Source organism: Zootermopsis nevadensis, unplaced genomic scaffold (genome assembly GCF_977971745.1).
Source record: "Zootermopsis nevadensis isolate Lab colony 2312 unplaced genomic scaffold, Znev_1.0 Znev_ptg000045l, whole genome shotgun sequence".
Lineage (NCBI taxonomy): Eukaryota > Metazoa > Arthropoda > Insecta > Blattodea > Termopsidae > Zootermopsis > Zootermopsis nevadensis.
The window spans coordinates 1,029,496-1,045,477 of NW_028259177.1; the positions used below are offsets into that span (position 1 = coordinate 1,029,496).

Consider the following 15,982-nt stretch of genomic DNA (forward strand, 5'->3'; position numbering starts at 1 on the left):
ACGCGAACCTATTCGACCAGATGTGCAGGCAATAACTCCCCTTCTAGCATGCACGCAACTAACAGCCACCTGCCCACGTAATATAGAAACCAAGGGTGAATTTGCTCAGTTATCCACATCTAATGTAGAAATTAAGAATTCGAATTTATCTCTTTTGTTGCGTCTATAATTGGCCTTCTCAGATAAAGTACAATAATAATAAAAAATTGAATAATAAATCATTGAATTCGGTCGAATATACCTCCATACCCTCTTATAGTTTCATGAAGAAGTGTTACAGGTCAGGGCCACCTTAACTTGGAGCAGATCCCTTCTTTAGGATGTAGCAGTCAAATGGTGAGATTTTAGCTTCTTACGACGGTGAATATCAAATGACTTGTCGTCTGGAATATTGCGCTGTGTAGTATCATAGAAACTGTCCGATGTTTCGGAGATGCTTACATCCTCAGTCATCAAGTCACTAAGCACCTCTGAAACGTCGGTATATTTCTAGGAGATCACATACTGCAACTTAGCAGAATATCAGAAAAGAGTTACGTTAATAGTCGCTTAGCAACCAAAGGTTAATTACTGCTTTCACAAGAGACCGCCAGATAAATCTAGACACCCCCCCTCCCCACATACAAACACACATTACAGCTGAAAATCTATTGCAGTGTTTTTGTCCTCAGGTTTTCGCGGCTGGAGTTCAACGTAGAACCTCGGCTTTCGGATATGAACCTCCTCGAATGTTTCGGGCAAAGACTTAATCTACCCTGGATATAGAAATTGCAATGTTTGCCGAAACTATGGTTAATACTTAACACTGGACGCAGCTCACACACGAAAGCCAGAAAAACATTAATATTATCCTTTCATTCATTTTTAATTTATCTCATTCATCGTACTTCCACAATATATCGAATATATTAAAATTTAAATTAAAAAAATTAAAAATATATCTCAAGCTTTAAAACATTACTGCATACAATACATGCCTCTAACATATGAAGGTCTGTTTAAAAACATCGGTGACTAGAACTTAAAACCTCTTAGTGAATAAACTATATCGTTAATCAGCTTCGTATACAATGGACTGTCATAAGCATCATGACCTCTGACGCTGAAACTAGTTTACGAGGAGACACTGTGACGTTGTGCGATCAGCAACCTTTCGAATGCGGACGAAAGCAGTCTGAAGTCGGCGGTGTCTTTATGTAATATAGATCTACGAACTACGAACATACACACACATATATAAACCCATAAAACTTACCTTGTGTTGTTTTAATCCAAGAGAACAGATAATGGAGTATTTCCAAAATCCCTACAAATCTCCATGTTAGGTCTTTACACTTAAGAAAGAAACAATTTTACAGCCGAACTACGTCTTGTATCATAATTTTACAACCATTAATTTTCTTTTCACTCTGCACTCTGCTTACTTATGTACATGTCCGATGTACCAATATCGTGTGGAACTTTAAAAAATTAACTTTGTATTAAAAGATGATAGAGTTGCGTCATATTGTGAAAATATATATTTAATTAATTAATCTTGTCCGTCTAATCACAATTTAAAATTTTTAAAATTAAGATAATTAAAATACCATGTGATGCTCCTTATCTAAACATTCGATTTACATTTGGAACATCACTTTCTTACTACATGTTTCGGTTCTTAGATGAACCATCTTCAGGTGTGTAAAAATTACAATTATATAAACTTAAAACTTAATCATAATTTCTTATATGCAACTTTTTTGTAGTTGTTTATCAGTTATTAGTGGTGTTCACTTCCAGATTCCATTTTAATATATTTTAAGTTGTTCTATATATGTGATTAGACGGACAAGATTGATTAATTAAATTTGTATTAAAACATTCGTACACTAGCAGGATTTTTGCAACGAATATAAAATTTCCCACTACGCCACTCGTAACACGCACTACTGATCACTTCATTCGACATTTGAGGACTGGTCATCTGAAATACAAGCCACTTGCCTACAACAGACAACTTACTTGGATATTTGGACGACCCGTTCTTTAAGTGCCTTGAACATCTGCGGGGTCCCATCTTGGCTTGATCTATTAGACAGTTGATAGGACTCATTTGACGAGGGATCGGCCGGTCGCAAGGCCTCGACCTGTACGCAGGACAGCACAACACAGAGAGACGCGGACAAACATCCGTGGCTCGAGAGACCAACTTTCGTTGATAATGTGAGTGTTACATCATCTTGGGTCATATTCTACTCAACTCTATGCGTTGTTTTTACTCTACGTGAGGCTCAGAGGACGTCCTTGCGATAATGTCTTCCTGAGGGAACAAAGTAAAGATTCAAAACACTTTTACCTTGCATTAATACCGTGAATTTTTCTCCAGTTAAACTGGAAACGGTACAGTTTTAAACAGAATACGCATTTGATTTAAAAGGATATAGCAAATATTTGTTGATGTCCGAACCCCCAGGTAGATTTCTGAGGTCTATTTCGTGTTTCATCTATTGCTCATTATTACGAGGCGCGTCCATAAAGTAAGTTTCCCACTCGTCCCACAGCTAGCAAACCTTATATTGAGCGAAGCGTCTGTGCGTACGTGATAGAGCAATGACGTAGCATGGCGCATGCACTAACGGCACTTCCCGCGTTCTCACAGTAGCATTGTTGCAGCTGTTGAAGATGGAGGTTCTTATTCCAGCTCCCGCTGACTGTGAAGTGCGGTCAGTGATAACGCTAGGCCGCACACTGCTCGACGGACAGCAAGTCTCCTGCAGGAATTCAGCTGGGAGGTGTTTAATCATCCACCCTACAACCCGGACCTCGCTCCCAGTGATTTCCATCTTTTCCTACACCTCAAGAAATTCCTGTCCGGTCAGCGTCAGCGTTTTGAGAATGACAGAGAGGCGGAGATGGTTGTCACACAGTGGTTCCAATCCCAGGCGGCAGACTTCTACGACACCGGTATTCAAAAGTTTATCCCACGGTATGACAAATGTCTCAATTCCGGTGGCGAATATGTTGAAAAATAGCTGGACACTTGCTGTATCTGTTGCAATAAATATTTCCATGAAATTGTGTTTTGTTTCTGTAAACGGCCCCAGGGAAACTTACTTTGTGGACGAGCCTCGTATTTCATTTCTTATGGAATACCATAATATAAACCAACATGGCGGCCGAGTAAACTTGTGAGGTGGGATCAATACTACCGCGACTTGCTATAGTATCATACAATGATGCATGATTATTGGTTTTCGGTAAATACATAACTTTGGTATAGTAATTCTTTATTTTATGTGATATAACAACGTGTTGGCTGCGTAAAGACATTTTAGATCTGATGGGTTAAACCTCCTTATGAGATACTGGTGTTGATTCACATTATAGAAAGAACACATTAACACGACATTATTTGGATAGTTGTAAACTAAAGTTAGGTAATTAATAATATAATTGACGAAATCTCTAATTAATATATCGGAATTTGGAAAGAAAGCCTGTGTTTAATCCGATATAGAATACACCTCCCAGTATTTTTCAATTTAAACATGTATTAAACAAAGTTCACGACAATTAGCACTCTTAAAGCACTTCGTGTTTAATTCGTGTGACTAACTGTGGAATTTGTCAAGGATGTCCACCACATTTTATAAAGGATCAGAAAATATAATTGGCATGTTAATATTAGTGATTATAACTTGGTTATGTGAGACAGGGCTGTACGCACTGAAAGTAGATAGTGAAATTAATAAATAAAAAATTAAGGAGTGCGTAAATGTTATGAAGGTAAATATTTACAAACATGCAGCTAATATTTCACTCCGTTTTTATTATGTTACTTAATGTTGATGAAAGACTCTCGGGCTGCAAGCCGCGTCAGGTGGCTGAGTGTTGAATAAACCATATTTTCTGCCAACTTTTCGAGAGCCACCCGAGAGTCTTTCATCAACTTCAGTCGCTTCACTTTATACGTTACTTAATGTTACTTAACGTGTACTTCACATGATTTTGTCGTGTTCTTACGTGAACTGCTCCCACAAACGTCCATTGCATGTCGTCGCATCGAAACTCAGTCAGGGTTGTTCTGTTTCGTATTTTGTTTTATTGTATCAAATTCCATTCCATTAAATTAAATATTCGAAAATAATTAATGACGCTAGAGCTCACAGCTCTTATGAAGACAGACGGATTAATGTTCAGCACCTGAGATTATTTCCACTGTAATGCGTAGGTATTCGATTCGAATTTCAACAGAACTGCAAGTTCTGAATGAGATTTCTTGTGATGCATGCAACGGTGACAATGTTACTTTAAAATGGTCACGACCACTTCATTTGACATTCTCACGTCTTGTAATTAACGTCCACCGAATTATTTAACAGATCGTTCAAGGCGCCTAATGCTCGAAGCCACTAAATTCAATGTTAGTTCCTGGGAGTTTCTATAAAAATCTATTCGGTATTATTCAGAATAACTGTGAGAACAAGTGTGAATAATTTAGCTGGTGCCTTGGTCAATGTAAAGTAGCAGTTATTGTAAATGTTTGCTAACGGGCAGAGTTTGCTGTGTCCCCTGAGATGTGACTACGAGCGGAAACTGTACGATAATATTTGAACCGCAGCATATCTCCGAGCACAGAGCAGTAAAACCCAGAATGGTAGGCGATAACTTCCTCACCACACTCTGAATTTTAATCTCGTTCAGTTTGAAACTTTTTGAAAGTCTTCCATTGTTTTCAGTACATGCAAAGTGGTCTTAATGTTGTGAATCAAAACAGATTACTGCAACTTATGGGTCCAACAGCTGTTTTTCTATACACAAAGTAGAATAGTGCTGCATAATTTAAATTCTGGTTATTACAACTGAATGTTCCATCGTTTTTCTTGGTCCATATCTCAGATCAGCTGCGTCATAATAACACGTTTGAATCACATTTGATGGAACTGGCATCCTGAGGCTAGTTGAGTTCTGTCTACTTTTTCTGTGAGGAAGGCATACGAGGTGTCAGTAGTCCTGCGTGTCTCTGAGTTACGTTTAAGTGTTCATGATATACGGAAGTATTTGTGAGTTATGAGACTGTCAGTTATCTGGGTATCACTGAGCAATGTCTGAGTTTAGGTGAGTTATGTGTGAACGCCCATGAGCTATGTGTGTTTCCGTGAGTTATACGGGTGTCAGTTATCTGGGTGTTATTGAGATACGTTTTTCCTTGAGTTGTATGTGTGTCATATACTCGGGTATGTGAAATTCTGTCAAAACAGAACCAAGTAATACTGCGATTTTTAAAAAAGTAGGAAAAGAAATATGGTAAATAATATAAAAACTGTAAGTAGAAAATTAATAATGTTGCAAAACGAATGGTTTTTATTGGTAATGTTGAATGTAACACAGAGAAACAGATAACTGAATGGATTAAGAGGAAATGAGACAAATTTAACACAATTGAAAGTAAGAAACCGAGACAAACTGAGAGGGGTGTCATCGGAAAGTAAGATTGTTCATTCAAATGGACTCATGGAAACTGAGAAAGGGGGACAGAAATTGAAGCCTTTCGTGTAGAAAATGAAAAATACTAAAATCTAAGAAACTAATTTCAGAATGAAACTATATATTATTTAACGAATCAAAAAAAAATAATTATTTAAAAATTTAAATTTGAAAGAATTTGCATAAGAAGATTTCTGTCTTCTGGGTTATTGCGCTGTGTAGTCTGGTCGATGTTAACCAACGTTTCAGAGGTCATACTGCCTCCGTCATCAGGGCGATGAATATGACGGAGGCAGTATGACCTCTGAAACGTTGGTTAACATCGACCAGACTACACAGCGCAATAACCCAGAAGACAGAAATCTTCATACTCACCGCTGTGAGAACCTCAAGTCTTACAATTTGCATAAGATTTGTAGAAACTGTAGGATAATATCTTATAAGAATAAATGCAGTAAAGATCAAATGGAGAATAAACAAGGAATATAACTGGAGTTGAGAAACAGAATTACAAAATGTAAAACAGAAAATATAAATTGTGTGATAAGACTGAAACAACCCACGGAAATAAAGACACGTAAAAAAAGAAAGATTGATCATGTCTGACAGATATGAAGTGTGTGCAGTAATCCACATGCACGGATGGAGGTGAATGTTGTGTACGTCCGTTCAATAGCGTATGCAGAATGGGGACTAATTACTTGGCGCTCTCGATAACAGCGGCAACACGTTACGCGCCCATGCATTATATTAGCCTTGTCATTCAATAGACACAGCTCGTCAGGGGTGGGCACGTAAGCTTCTTTACATCACCAGCAAGTTTTTTGTGTCTGCACCACATGACTGCAGACTGTTAACAACACCAAATATAAATAATAATTCAAATAATTCTCCACTGTGATTAGGCTCGTAGTGTATAAATGCCAGTTACACACAACAATTTTTATAATTAAATTTTATACAAACAGAATTGTCATTTTGCTATAATAATTCATGGGATACATCCTTCGAACTTATATTGACATCTTCAGGCTGTCTATGCACTTATTATAATCGCACTTTAATTATGAACAACCACTGTATGGAATTTAAAATTCTATACTTACCACGTAGTAATAAGACATATTATATTAATAGCACATTCTCCAGTTAAATAATACTTTGTTTTATACTATATATAAACGTTAATTGTTCGTGTTGTTATCAAATATTGTGCAATTATTAAAGTACTTTTGACAGCTGGATATCTGCTAATATTAACCGCAACAGAACGTCCGTTGTGTTACATATTATAAAATGAAGAAAGGTAATATGAATTCAGTACTTTGTTATGTGTTATTGTGTAGTATGTGGGGCACAAGAGCCTTCAGGCTGTGTTGTATCGGGTTTATTGAACATAAACAAAACTGTACTGAGGTACCAGAGTCAATACCGTTTACAATAAATTACGAATAAATTTACTTGGTGGATCTTGTTTTGGTACTCTGAAAAAAAAAAAAACTAAATATAATTGAGTAGAGTAGCAGCCAAGACAATATCTCTAAAGTGCATGTATTGTTACAATCTTCCATTATATGTTTCAACCTGTAACGGTCATCTTCAGGTGGAGTATAGTGATTTTACTATACTCCGAATAAAGATGGCTGTAACAAGGCGAAACATGTGGTGAGAGAATCCATTAATAGTTGCTGTTCTGACGGCTACCCTACTTAATAGCGTCTTGTTTTATCGACACATGAATTTCCGTTTCTTTCGTTCAATTTTGTGTGTCCCTCTATTCACTAATACACATGTTTCAAGCGACATAACTTTCATTAAGGTCTTCTTTTTAGGAACTAAACTTTATTAATTCGTTATTCGACGACACTGAGTACTGCGTAAGTACGTAAATTTGACGTCGTAGTGTGAGCTAGTTTTTAAGTACACACGTTTTATCTCGGAAAATTCTGAAAGAAAGAAGATGGCTGTCTTCTGTGTTGTCGTCGCCCTGATGATGGAGGCAGTAAGGAACTCTGAAACGTCGGTTAACTTTTACCAGACTACATGGCACAATAACCCAGAAGACAGCCATCTGTAGACTCACCGCCGAGGCAAACCTCAAATCCCGCTTCTGAAGGATTTTAGTTAAATTCGTTATTTGTGGGTTTAAAATAAAGTCGGCCTCACAGCACCTAATTTAACTTGAGGCTGAAATGAACCTTCATGGATTTTGTTGAAACGTAGCCCATCGTTTAAATCATTAGTACAAAATGTATAGTATCATTAAGATGTGTGACATTTATTTGGAAAATTTTGCGATTTCATGTAGACTGCATCGAGCTTACTATTTGCTTGCTTGCTTCTGTAGTTTTTATCTGCACTGTTAATAATTAACAGTGTAGATAATAGTAATTGTTAATTTAAATTCTTCGTTAAATATTTATTGGTCATAAAAACCTACTGTTGTTAAAGTTGATAAGTTAATTATTATCTTTAACAAAAGTAGGTTTTTATGGCCAATAAATGTTTAACAAAGAATTGAAATTAACAATTACTTGGAAAATATCTGGGTACAAATTTCCTCTCTTATTGGACATAGTTCCGTAAGTCTTAAGTTGTTCAACCCGACTATACTCGAAGACTGATGAATAGTTTCTGACGTAGAAGAGGTAGTTGACTAATATCAGTATTGAAAGTAACGTCTGAACGGGACGCTATAACTCACAGCTGGGAGGGAATTCGAACGTCAAGTTTCGTAGAAATTGATGTTGGTGAAATGTGTATAGTTGGCGAATTAATGTGTGTTCTAGAGGACGAGAACTAACTGAAAACTATTTTTGTACGAATATCGTATTATTAGATGTTAGGTAGTGGACATTTGGTTAAAACACTTACAAAATTTATGTTCTGCCTTATAATATTTATAATGAAAGTTTTAAAAGAAAAGGGAAATTTTTCGTCTCTAGAACTGCTTAAAACTCATTGTGTCTCTCTGGGTGTTATTACGAGACCACAGATCTGTAAGATGTCATGCATAAAGCGATCTATATCCACCGCAGATGATATGGCGTAAGGTATGACGTATTGTTATGATGTGAATAGAATAAAATTTTTCCATATTTACGACAGCAAAGAAGAAACTTCTAGTATAGAGATGGGCAAATAATGTGGTACACGAGCTTCGTTATTACCTGCTCGTAAAGTTCGCGGCTGAAGTCTTGGCTACGCCATGCTAAAAACATTAGTCTCAGGCATCAGAGCTGGACAACAGTTCAAGTCGTGAAATCGAGTCCATAATAAGAGTTACGTGAATGTTTTATTTGTGTTTCAAGATCCCTTTTTATTTCCAAAGACCTTATATCTTTATTCAATTGGTTCTGTTCCTGAGCCACATGCGTTTTGAATGTCTAGTAGAGTTCTTGTAAAGTTCCTAGAATTGTGACGTCACTCACGAGCCAAGTTGTTTGCCGATACCTATAGTCGTTTATAATGCATTAACGGTCTGACGTGGTTCGTATTGCAGGACTGAGAGGAACCGAAACGCAAACAATAGAAACATACCCAAAAATATATTTTTAGAAAGTCTTTACGAAATAAATTAAGAGAACAAACATTGAGAGATAAAATGGAGATTAGCAAATAATTATAAGGAAAATATAATACAAATAAATACAAGTAAAGGATGTACGTAATATATAGAGAAAAGTGATATAGGTTGAAATAAATAAACAGACGAAGAAAGTGAGACAGAGGACACAAGATGCTGTGCGGTATAATATTTTTTCCACATTTTAAGCAGAAGCCTGTGCGCGTTGCCTAGTTCATTGGAGGAGCTGACCGCTGTTTTACGCCCCCTGAGTATCGATATGACCTCGTGCTGCAAGAGTAATTAACTCCCAGTTAAGTGCTTATGTACTTCCAGTGTGACTATTGAAGACCGCCCTGGGACTTGCAAACATGTCACTGGTCGGCCTTTTTCAAACGCATTGAATATTGATTGAAACATGGCTGCAAGGCGAGAGATTTCCAGGTGCGATATTCGTGAAACAAATGACTGATAAATTTATTAAAGCTTATGTTCTTTGTGATCACTTGAACAGTGAATCAGTAGTTTTATCTTCTGTTTCTCCATCAGGACTAACGCATGTAGTTTATATTTATTATCAGGAGATAAAGAGTGACGAGATTAGCGATGCATACACCAAGTATTGGGGAAATTTAAAATTGCTTTTATAATTTGGTTGGAAAACCTGAATGGAAGAGACATGTTGGTAGGTCTTGCTGTAAGTTAGATGATATTATTAAAACGGATGTTATATAACATGTGAACGTGTGGATTGGATTGACATGACTGATGTCGTAGTACAAATATGCTACTTAAGATAAGCGAAATTTATTAATTAACTCAGCTGCAGTTACATTCTTAAGAATAGCTGTGGTTTAACTGCTGATATTATGAGGCACGGAATAATTGAACTCTGAAATGCGAGGGTAGGAACATGGCGTAGCCTGTAATTGACAAGGGAAACTGAACGCAAGATTTCATGGTGGCCCGTCTGGAATTCTGAACTGAAGCCACATGTTTCCGATGCTTCAACCTGTCTGGTCGTTCTGTTTTCCTAAAAAATTTTGTTGTAAAATAGCTTCTTCCCCACTTTCCGTCACAAAGCCACAAAGTTTAAGGGTGTGATTTTTCTGAGTCAGTATTAACTTCGTTCAATGGTTTTAAAGATGACGTCCAATTTGTAGTTTTCTGTTAAATGGTGTTTAATATATTCTTCCAGGGCTGGTGAATTTATTTATTTAATTACTATTATTATAAGATATTGTAGGTGCGTCATATTGTGATTTTATTTAAAATAGTATTGAAATATATTAAAATATATGTAAATCGAGTACTCGATACGGACCAAGGATAATATTTTAACCATTTAATTATCTTATATTAATTTATTGTGATTAACGGACAATTTTAATATATTTCAATACTATTATTATATAAATTTGAACCAAGCGATTTTTTGTATTTGCAGTAATAGCAGGATTTGTTCAACAGTCACGATTTCATTAGTCTACAGATATTTTTCCATTTTGCATTCTCGTCAAAACCGACCTTTTAATCATAACCGCGTTTAATTATTCGCCTGAAGATTCAATTATAGCGTATTCTAAAATTCGTGTTATTTCCTGATCAACCGTAAGTCTCACACGTGAATATTACACAATAACATAGATGGCTACGTCATTGTTTAACAATAATTTATCTATTAATTACTTTATTGTGCGTTTAATTTTATGTGGTGGAATGGTAACAGGGAGTAAAGAACAGTAATATAAAACTCCATATCTTTATTATGCTTGTCTAAAAAACAATCTAATTTCTTACGTTCATATCGATTGTCTGTAATTTTAGATTGAGTAGGGAACCACTAAAACTGCTTAGGCAATCAAATTTTGATTCCTCGAGCCGAAGAATCCTGGTTTGCAACTCTAGGGAGATAAAGCGGAATGTTAATCATGTCCTTTCCCCCTAAATAATAAACAATAATACCAACAGACGGAGGAAAGACAACTTCCATAGAATGGTAGAGGCGCTGTTGTGTTCCCAGTTGTGGAAATCTAAGTTTTGTGTATCAAGATTTGTTTTGATTTGTTACATCTGTCGAGTCGAGCAAACATTTCATCCTCGATTAATTTATTACGTTCGTTATTGTGTTCGTATGGAATATTTCTGGCACATTTCAGAAGCCTGTAGATCCAACAAAGTCATGGCTTCAAAATGGACAACGGAGGATTTTATTGCTGGTAGGGGCGTGAAATTTCGTTCTGCTATCAATTACAGATTCTCAGGTAAACACATGTAGACCGAAATCGCTTTCATCGTGAAAAATGCTACCAGGGTGTTAACGCTTACCACTTAAGTACATAAAGTGTTAACGTTAAGAATGCGTGAAGCTCTATCTGCACTCACCATACACTTCCATGTTACGGTGCTTAATTGAAGGCAGAGTCAACTTTACTCTGGGAAACTTTTTAAAAAACTGAAATTCCGTTCGTATCCCTGAAATTCAAGTTTACGTGTTGCCGATCGGTGTTCGCTTATCTGTGAGACTGTATTTATTTATATGTGGTGTAGATGCTGAAGTGATTTAATAATAGACAAATAATGAAGTTAGCATTATATGGAAAGAATGCTTCGTATAATGAGTTATTATAGGGCTATCAGCTGTCTAAGGTGGTTTAATGGAGAAAACAACACGAGTGACACATCACCCTAATGAAAGAGGCTGCAAGGACCTCTCAAACGTCGGTAAACTTCTTCCAAACTACAAGGCGCAACAACCCAGAAGACGGCCATCTTCAGACTCACCACCGTGAAAACGTCAGATCCTATGTATTTGCTATATGATCATCGTATCTAGAGACATTTTATAATCTTACCAATGTATTGATTCCATTGGTTCGTGTCATTCAGTTTTCGCAGTCCTCCATTAAGCCTAATTTTCGAATTTATTCTTTCATATACATGATTTCTCTTAGAAAAGAATTTCAGCATTTTTCGCTTGTACTGTGTTCAACTGAATTTCCCATGCCAAACCACCTCTCTCGTGTTCTCGCTTGAGTTACTTGGACGAAACCAGTTTCATAATTTTGTTATTAATAATAATAGCAATAACGGTACCAATATCAACAATAATGTATCATTACGCTTTCATTCATTGACAGATCTACATTTATTAAGCCAGAAATAATATCAATTTAATATTTTCGTAAAATTGAAAGTAGTTTGCAAATGACAATATATCAGTTTGCAAATATTTTAAAATTTGTGCACTTTCTGTGATCAATTTTGTGGAACATATTATTATATAAGTAAGGTTACTATGACGATGAAATAGCTCATTGTAATCTCCCGCTTTTATATTAATTAAATTTCTTGAATTATAACAACAACTGCAAAACCATTTATTTTGTTCGCTCCTGAATATAAAACCTTCAGCTTAACACCAAGTAGTCTTATGTGTTATGTATCCTTATACATACGTAGATAGTTACAAATGTTTCGAATGAACGTATTGCCTCCAGCTTCAGGATAGAGGCAGGCAATGTCCTCCTATACGATGGCATCCATCCACAAGATTCCACAGCTCCACTCGTTTCACAATACCAGTTTTTATTTGAATATCAATACATTCTTTGGGTACTTCTGAAGCATCTGAAATCGCTTCATAATAATATTCTCAGCAGTAGTAAGTTCTGAACTACAAATATAAATCTTTGCTGTCTTACAGCATAATATCTGATTATATATAATAAGATGATTGTGATAATGATTCGGATGTAATTAATTTCGTTTCTCTTTTTCCGTGAAACGTTTAGTGTTCGTGTTTGTAATTTGGCTAATAATCTTCTATCGTCGATGTTTCAATCGTATTTCTTGACAGTTAATTAATTATATAGTAATTCCGTTGCTGTAGATCTTGTGTTCATTTCTGAGTAATCTGTTTATGTTAGAAGTTAAAAGTTACATATTCTACAATTATCCGATTCTATTACAAACTCCTTTCTTGTATGTTTATAAACTAGGATAATCTTTGCTGTTATTTTTAATCATATGTTTCAGCGTTGTTTATAATTATGAAAATTCATGTTAAATTCTGTCCGAAATAAACTCGGTGCTTGCAGACCGTCACCTCATTTCAACTTATTAATACATTATGAACCTTTGAGCAATAATTGCAACTAGTTGTGTATTGGCTTCAGGCTATGGGTACATAATAGAGACCAATTTGTTGACCATACCAGGGTTTCCAAGCTCTGTCGTCCAAAGCGCCATTTTATAACCTTCTATGTCTGTAACATAACTTTAATAATTATAGTTTGGTTTCAGATACTCTTTAGTGTGGAATAATTGAACAATAAAATTTGTCACGCAGATAAGTATTCTGGGATATCGTGCCATTTAGGTACTTAAAAATTAACCGACGTTTCAGACGCGTGGACTTGGTCAATTTGTACGAAACTAGACACTGTAATAATCCAAAACACCACCATTTTTATGTTCACCGACTCGCATTCTCATTGAACTAATAATTTAAATTTATTTAAGATATAACCATATTGCTGCAAACGTAATGCAAAAACAGAGCCAATATTTAATTAAATATTTTCCATACCAATTTTGGAAACTGTTTGAAACAGAAACAAGACATATTAATTCGATGCTATTTATAATAATACACCAGTTATGGACAATCTCAGTCAAATATTCTATGCGTGGTTTACCTAAAATTTTCGTACTCTCCAGGTGAATACTATGATATTGTCTTCTAAGAGAATACTACAATCTCTATCCAGATCCTTACCTATTCACTTACAGCAATCATAGCATCTCATTTGACACTATATAAACTCTGAAATTTAACTGCTTCATTTAATATCCAAAAATCAATCATCACGAATTTATTTTATTATTATTATACTACTAATACTAAAAATACTTTATGATTCTTTCTCAAGGTGTTATCCGGGATAGCTCAGTCAGTATAGTGACTAGCTACGTCCTGGACGATCGGGGTTTGATCCCCGACGGGGGCAGAGGATTTTTCCTCTAGCCTCTGCGTCCAGACTGGCTCTGATTACTCACTCCCATCTAGCGCCGAGGTCAATTACAAATAACAGCTGTTTTGCTCTCTTTTAAACACAAAGTGCCTTTACGGAGTGTACTGTGGACAGCTCTACTTTCTACTTTAAAAATTATTTTCATTTTTAAGTTACAGTATATAAATATTCCTGAAAGAGACAGGCTGAGCGTTTTGGACGATATTAAAGCTTACGCCTCTGACAGACAAAATGTTAAGTGATTCAGACACAGGGTTATTATATTTCGTTTAAATTGTACATTAGGAAACTTCAAATGCGTTATAGTTTTCATTAAGATATATTGTAACAGAATGAGAGATATTTCAAATCTCCTAAACATTTTAAGAGCTACATAAACTTACCGATTAACGTTGATTTTAAAGATTCATTGTGTTTCCTTCGCTAATATATATCCATTTTCCTGAAATTACAAATTTTCAGAAATTTGTAAGACTTGAGGTTCTCACAGCGGTGAATATGAAGATTTCTGTCTTCTGGGTTATTGCGCTGTGTAGTCTGGTCGATGTTAACCAACGTTTCAGAGGTCATACTGCCTCCGTCATCAGGGCGATGAATATGCCAATAGGAAACCAACCAACCAAAGAAGCTAACTGAGGGCAGAGGCCTGCGCCAGCGCAAGCATCGTCCCTACCTAGGTGAAACCATTCCTGCGCACAAGACGCATTGCTGGAAATGGTAAACGGTGGTAATATAAGAACGGAAATTTTGCTATCGCTAACAGGGTTACGTCGTGGCGGGAGCCTCGACCATTCAAACTGGGATCCGTTGCTGCTGATGGGAGGTCATCCCGTCAGGCAAGTTGTCCAAAGGAATTTGGTTGGTTGGATCTCCGGGGTTTGAACCCAGAGAGGGAGGGGCCGTTTCGGCTGAAGGCCTCTGCGGCATGGGGGGAAGATCACTTCAGCTGATGGCCTCCGTGATATGGGTGGTGGTGGCGGGCCGTGCCCCTATTAAGTTATACCCTGGCATTCGCCTTACAACTGAGGAAAGCACGGAAAACCTCAGTCAGGGTAGCCAATAGGGTGTGAGGAGTTGGATTTTATAGGCAGGGACGTGAAAGGTGTAGCCTGCCCCGAGCCAATGGGAGCAGGTATGGGAGTGGACCAATGGTAGCACGTGGGCGAGGGTGGGAGAGGGAGAGAAAGTAGAGAGAGAAAGGTGAGTGTAGTTGTATGGATAAAGGCCCTGAAAGGGGCCGAGTTACTGGTCTGGTTGGTTCTGGCGGCGCACTCTTGCTCGTTCTCGGAGTCCTCGGAGTGTGTGGATCAGAGGCTTCCAGGACCGGCTCAGGTGAAGTCCATCTTCCCTGTTAAAGTTATCAGGATGAAGTTCGATCTCGATGGCTTCCCTGATTAAATTTACAATATTTAAACGTGAACAAATTGTACTGTCAGCTATAGTATGTTTGAAAATAGTGATACTTTATTTTGATTAAAGTTGTTATCATAAGTCTATAACTAAATGCATCGATCCATTTTAATTTCGGTACATGATGTCAAAAAAACATGAAGAACGTCAGATTTGCTCATAATAATTTTATCGTACAAAAACTGGTACTAGTTGATATATGCATCTTACAGAAGAAGACAAATGAGCCTATAACTTTCATGCCAAACATTTTTTGAATGACTTTTTAATAAAATAAAATGGAAAATTTGTGCCGCTCAACATCATAGATTTTGTTTTAAGACAATAAATTTAGCCTACATTCCTCTCTAACAAGTATAGTGAACTAATATCATTATGCACTGTGAGTGTTCTTCGTTTTCATTGCCTTAAGTAATGACAGAATATTACGAAATTTTCTATGGATGTTATTCCACTGAATGTAGAATCTCGCTATCTCTGTCTGTATCAGTGACTTAGGTGC

At 36.5% G+C, this 15,982-nt stretch overlaps 1 protein-coding gene across 7 annotated transcripts in view; it reads right to left on the reverse strand.

Moving 5' to 3' along the window:
* Nucleotides 1-15,982, reverse strand: part of LOC147871604 (oxytocin receptor A-like) — a 546,632-nt gene that overhangs the window by 190,708 nt on the left and 339,942 nt on the right. The window lies entirely within an intron of this gene.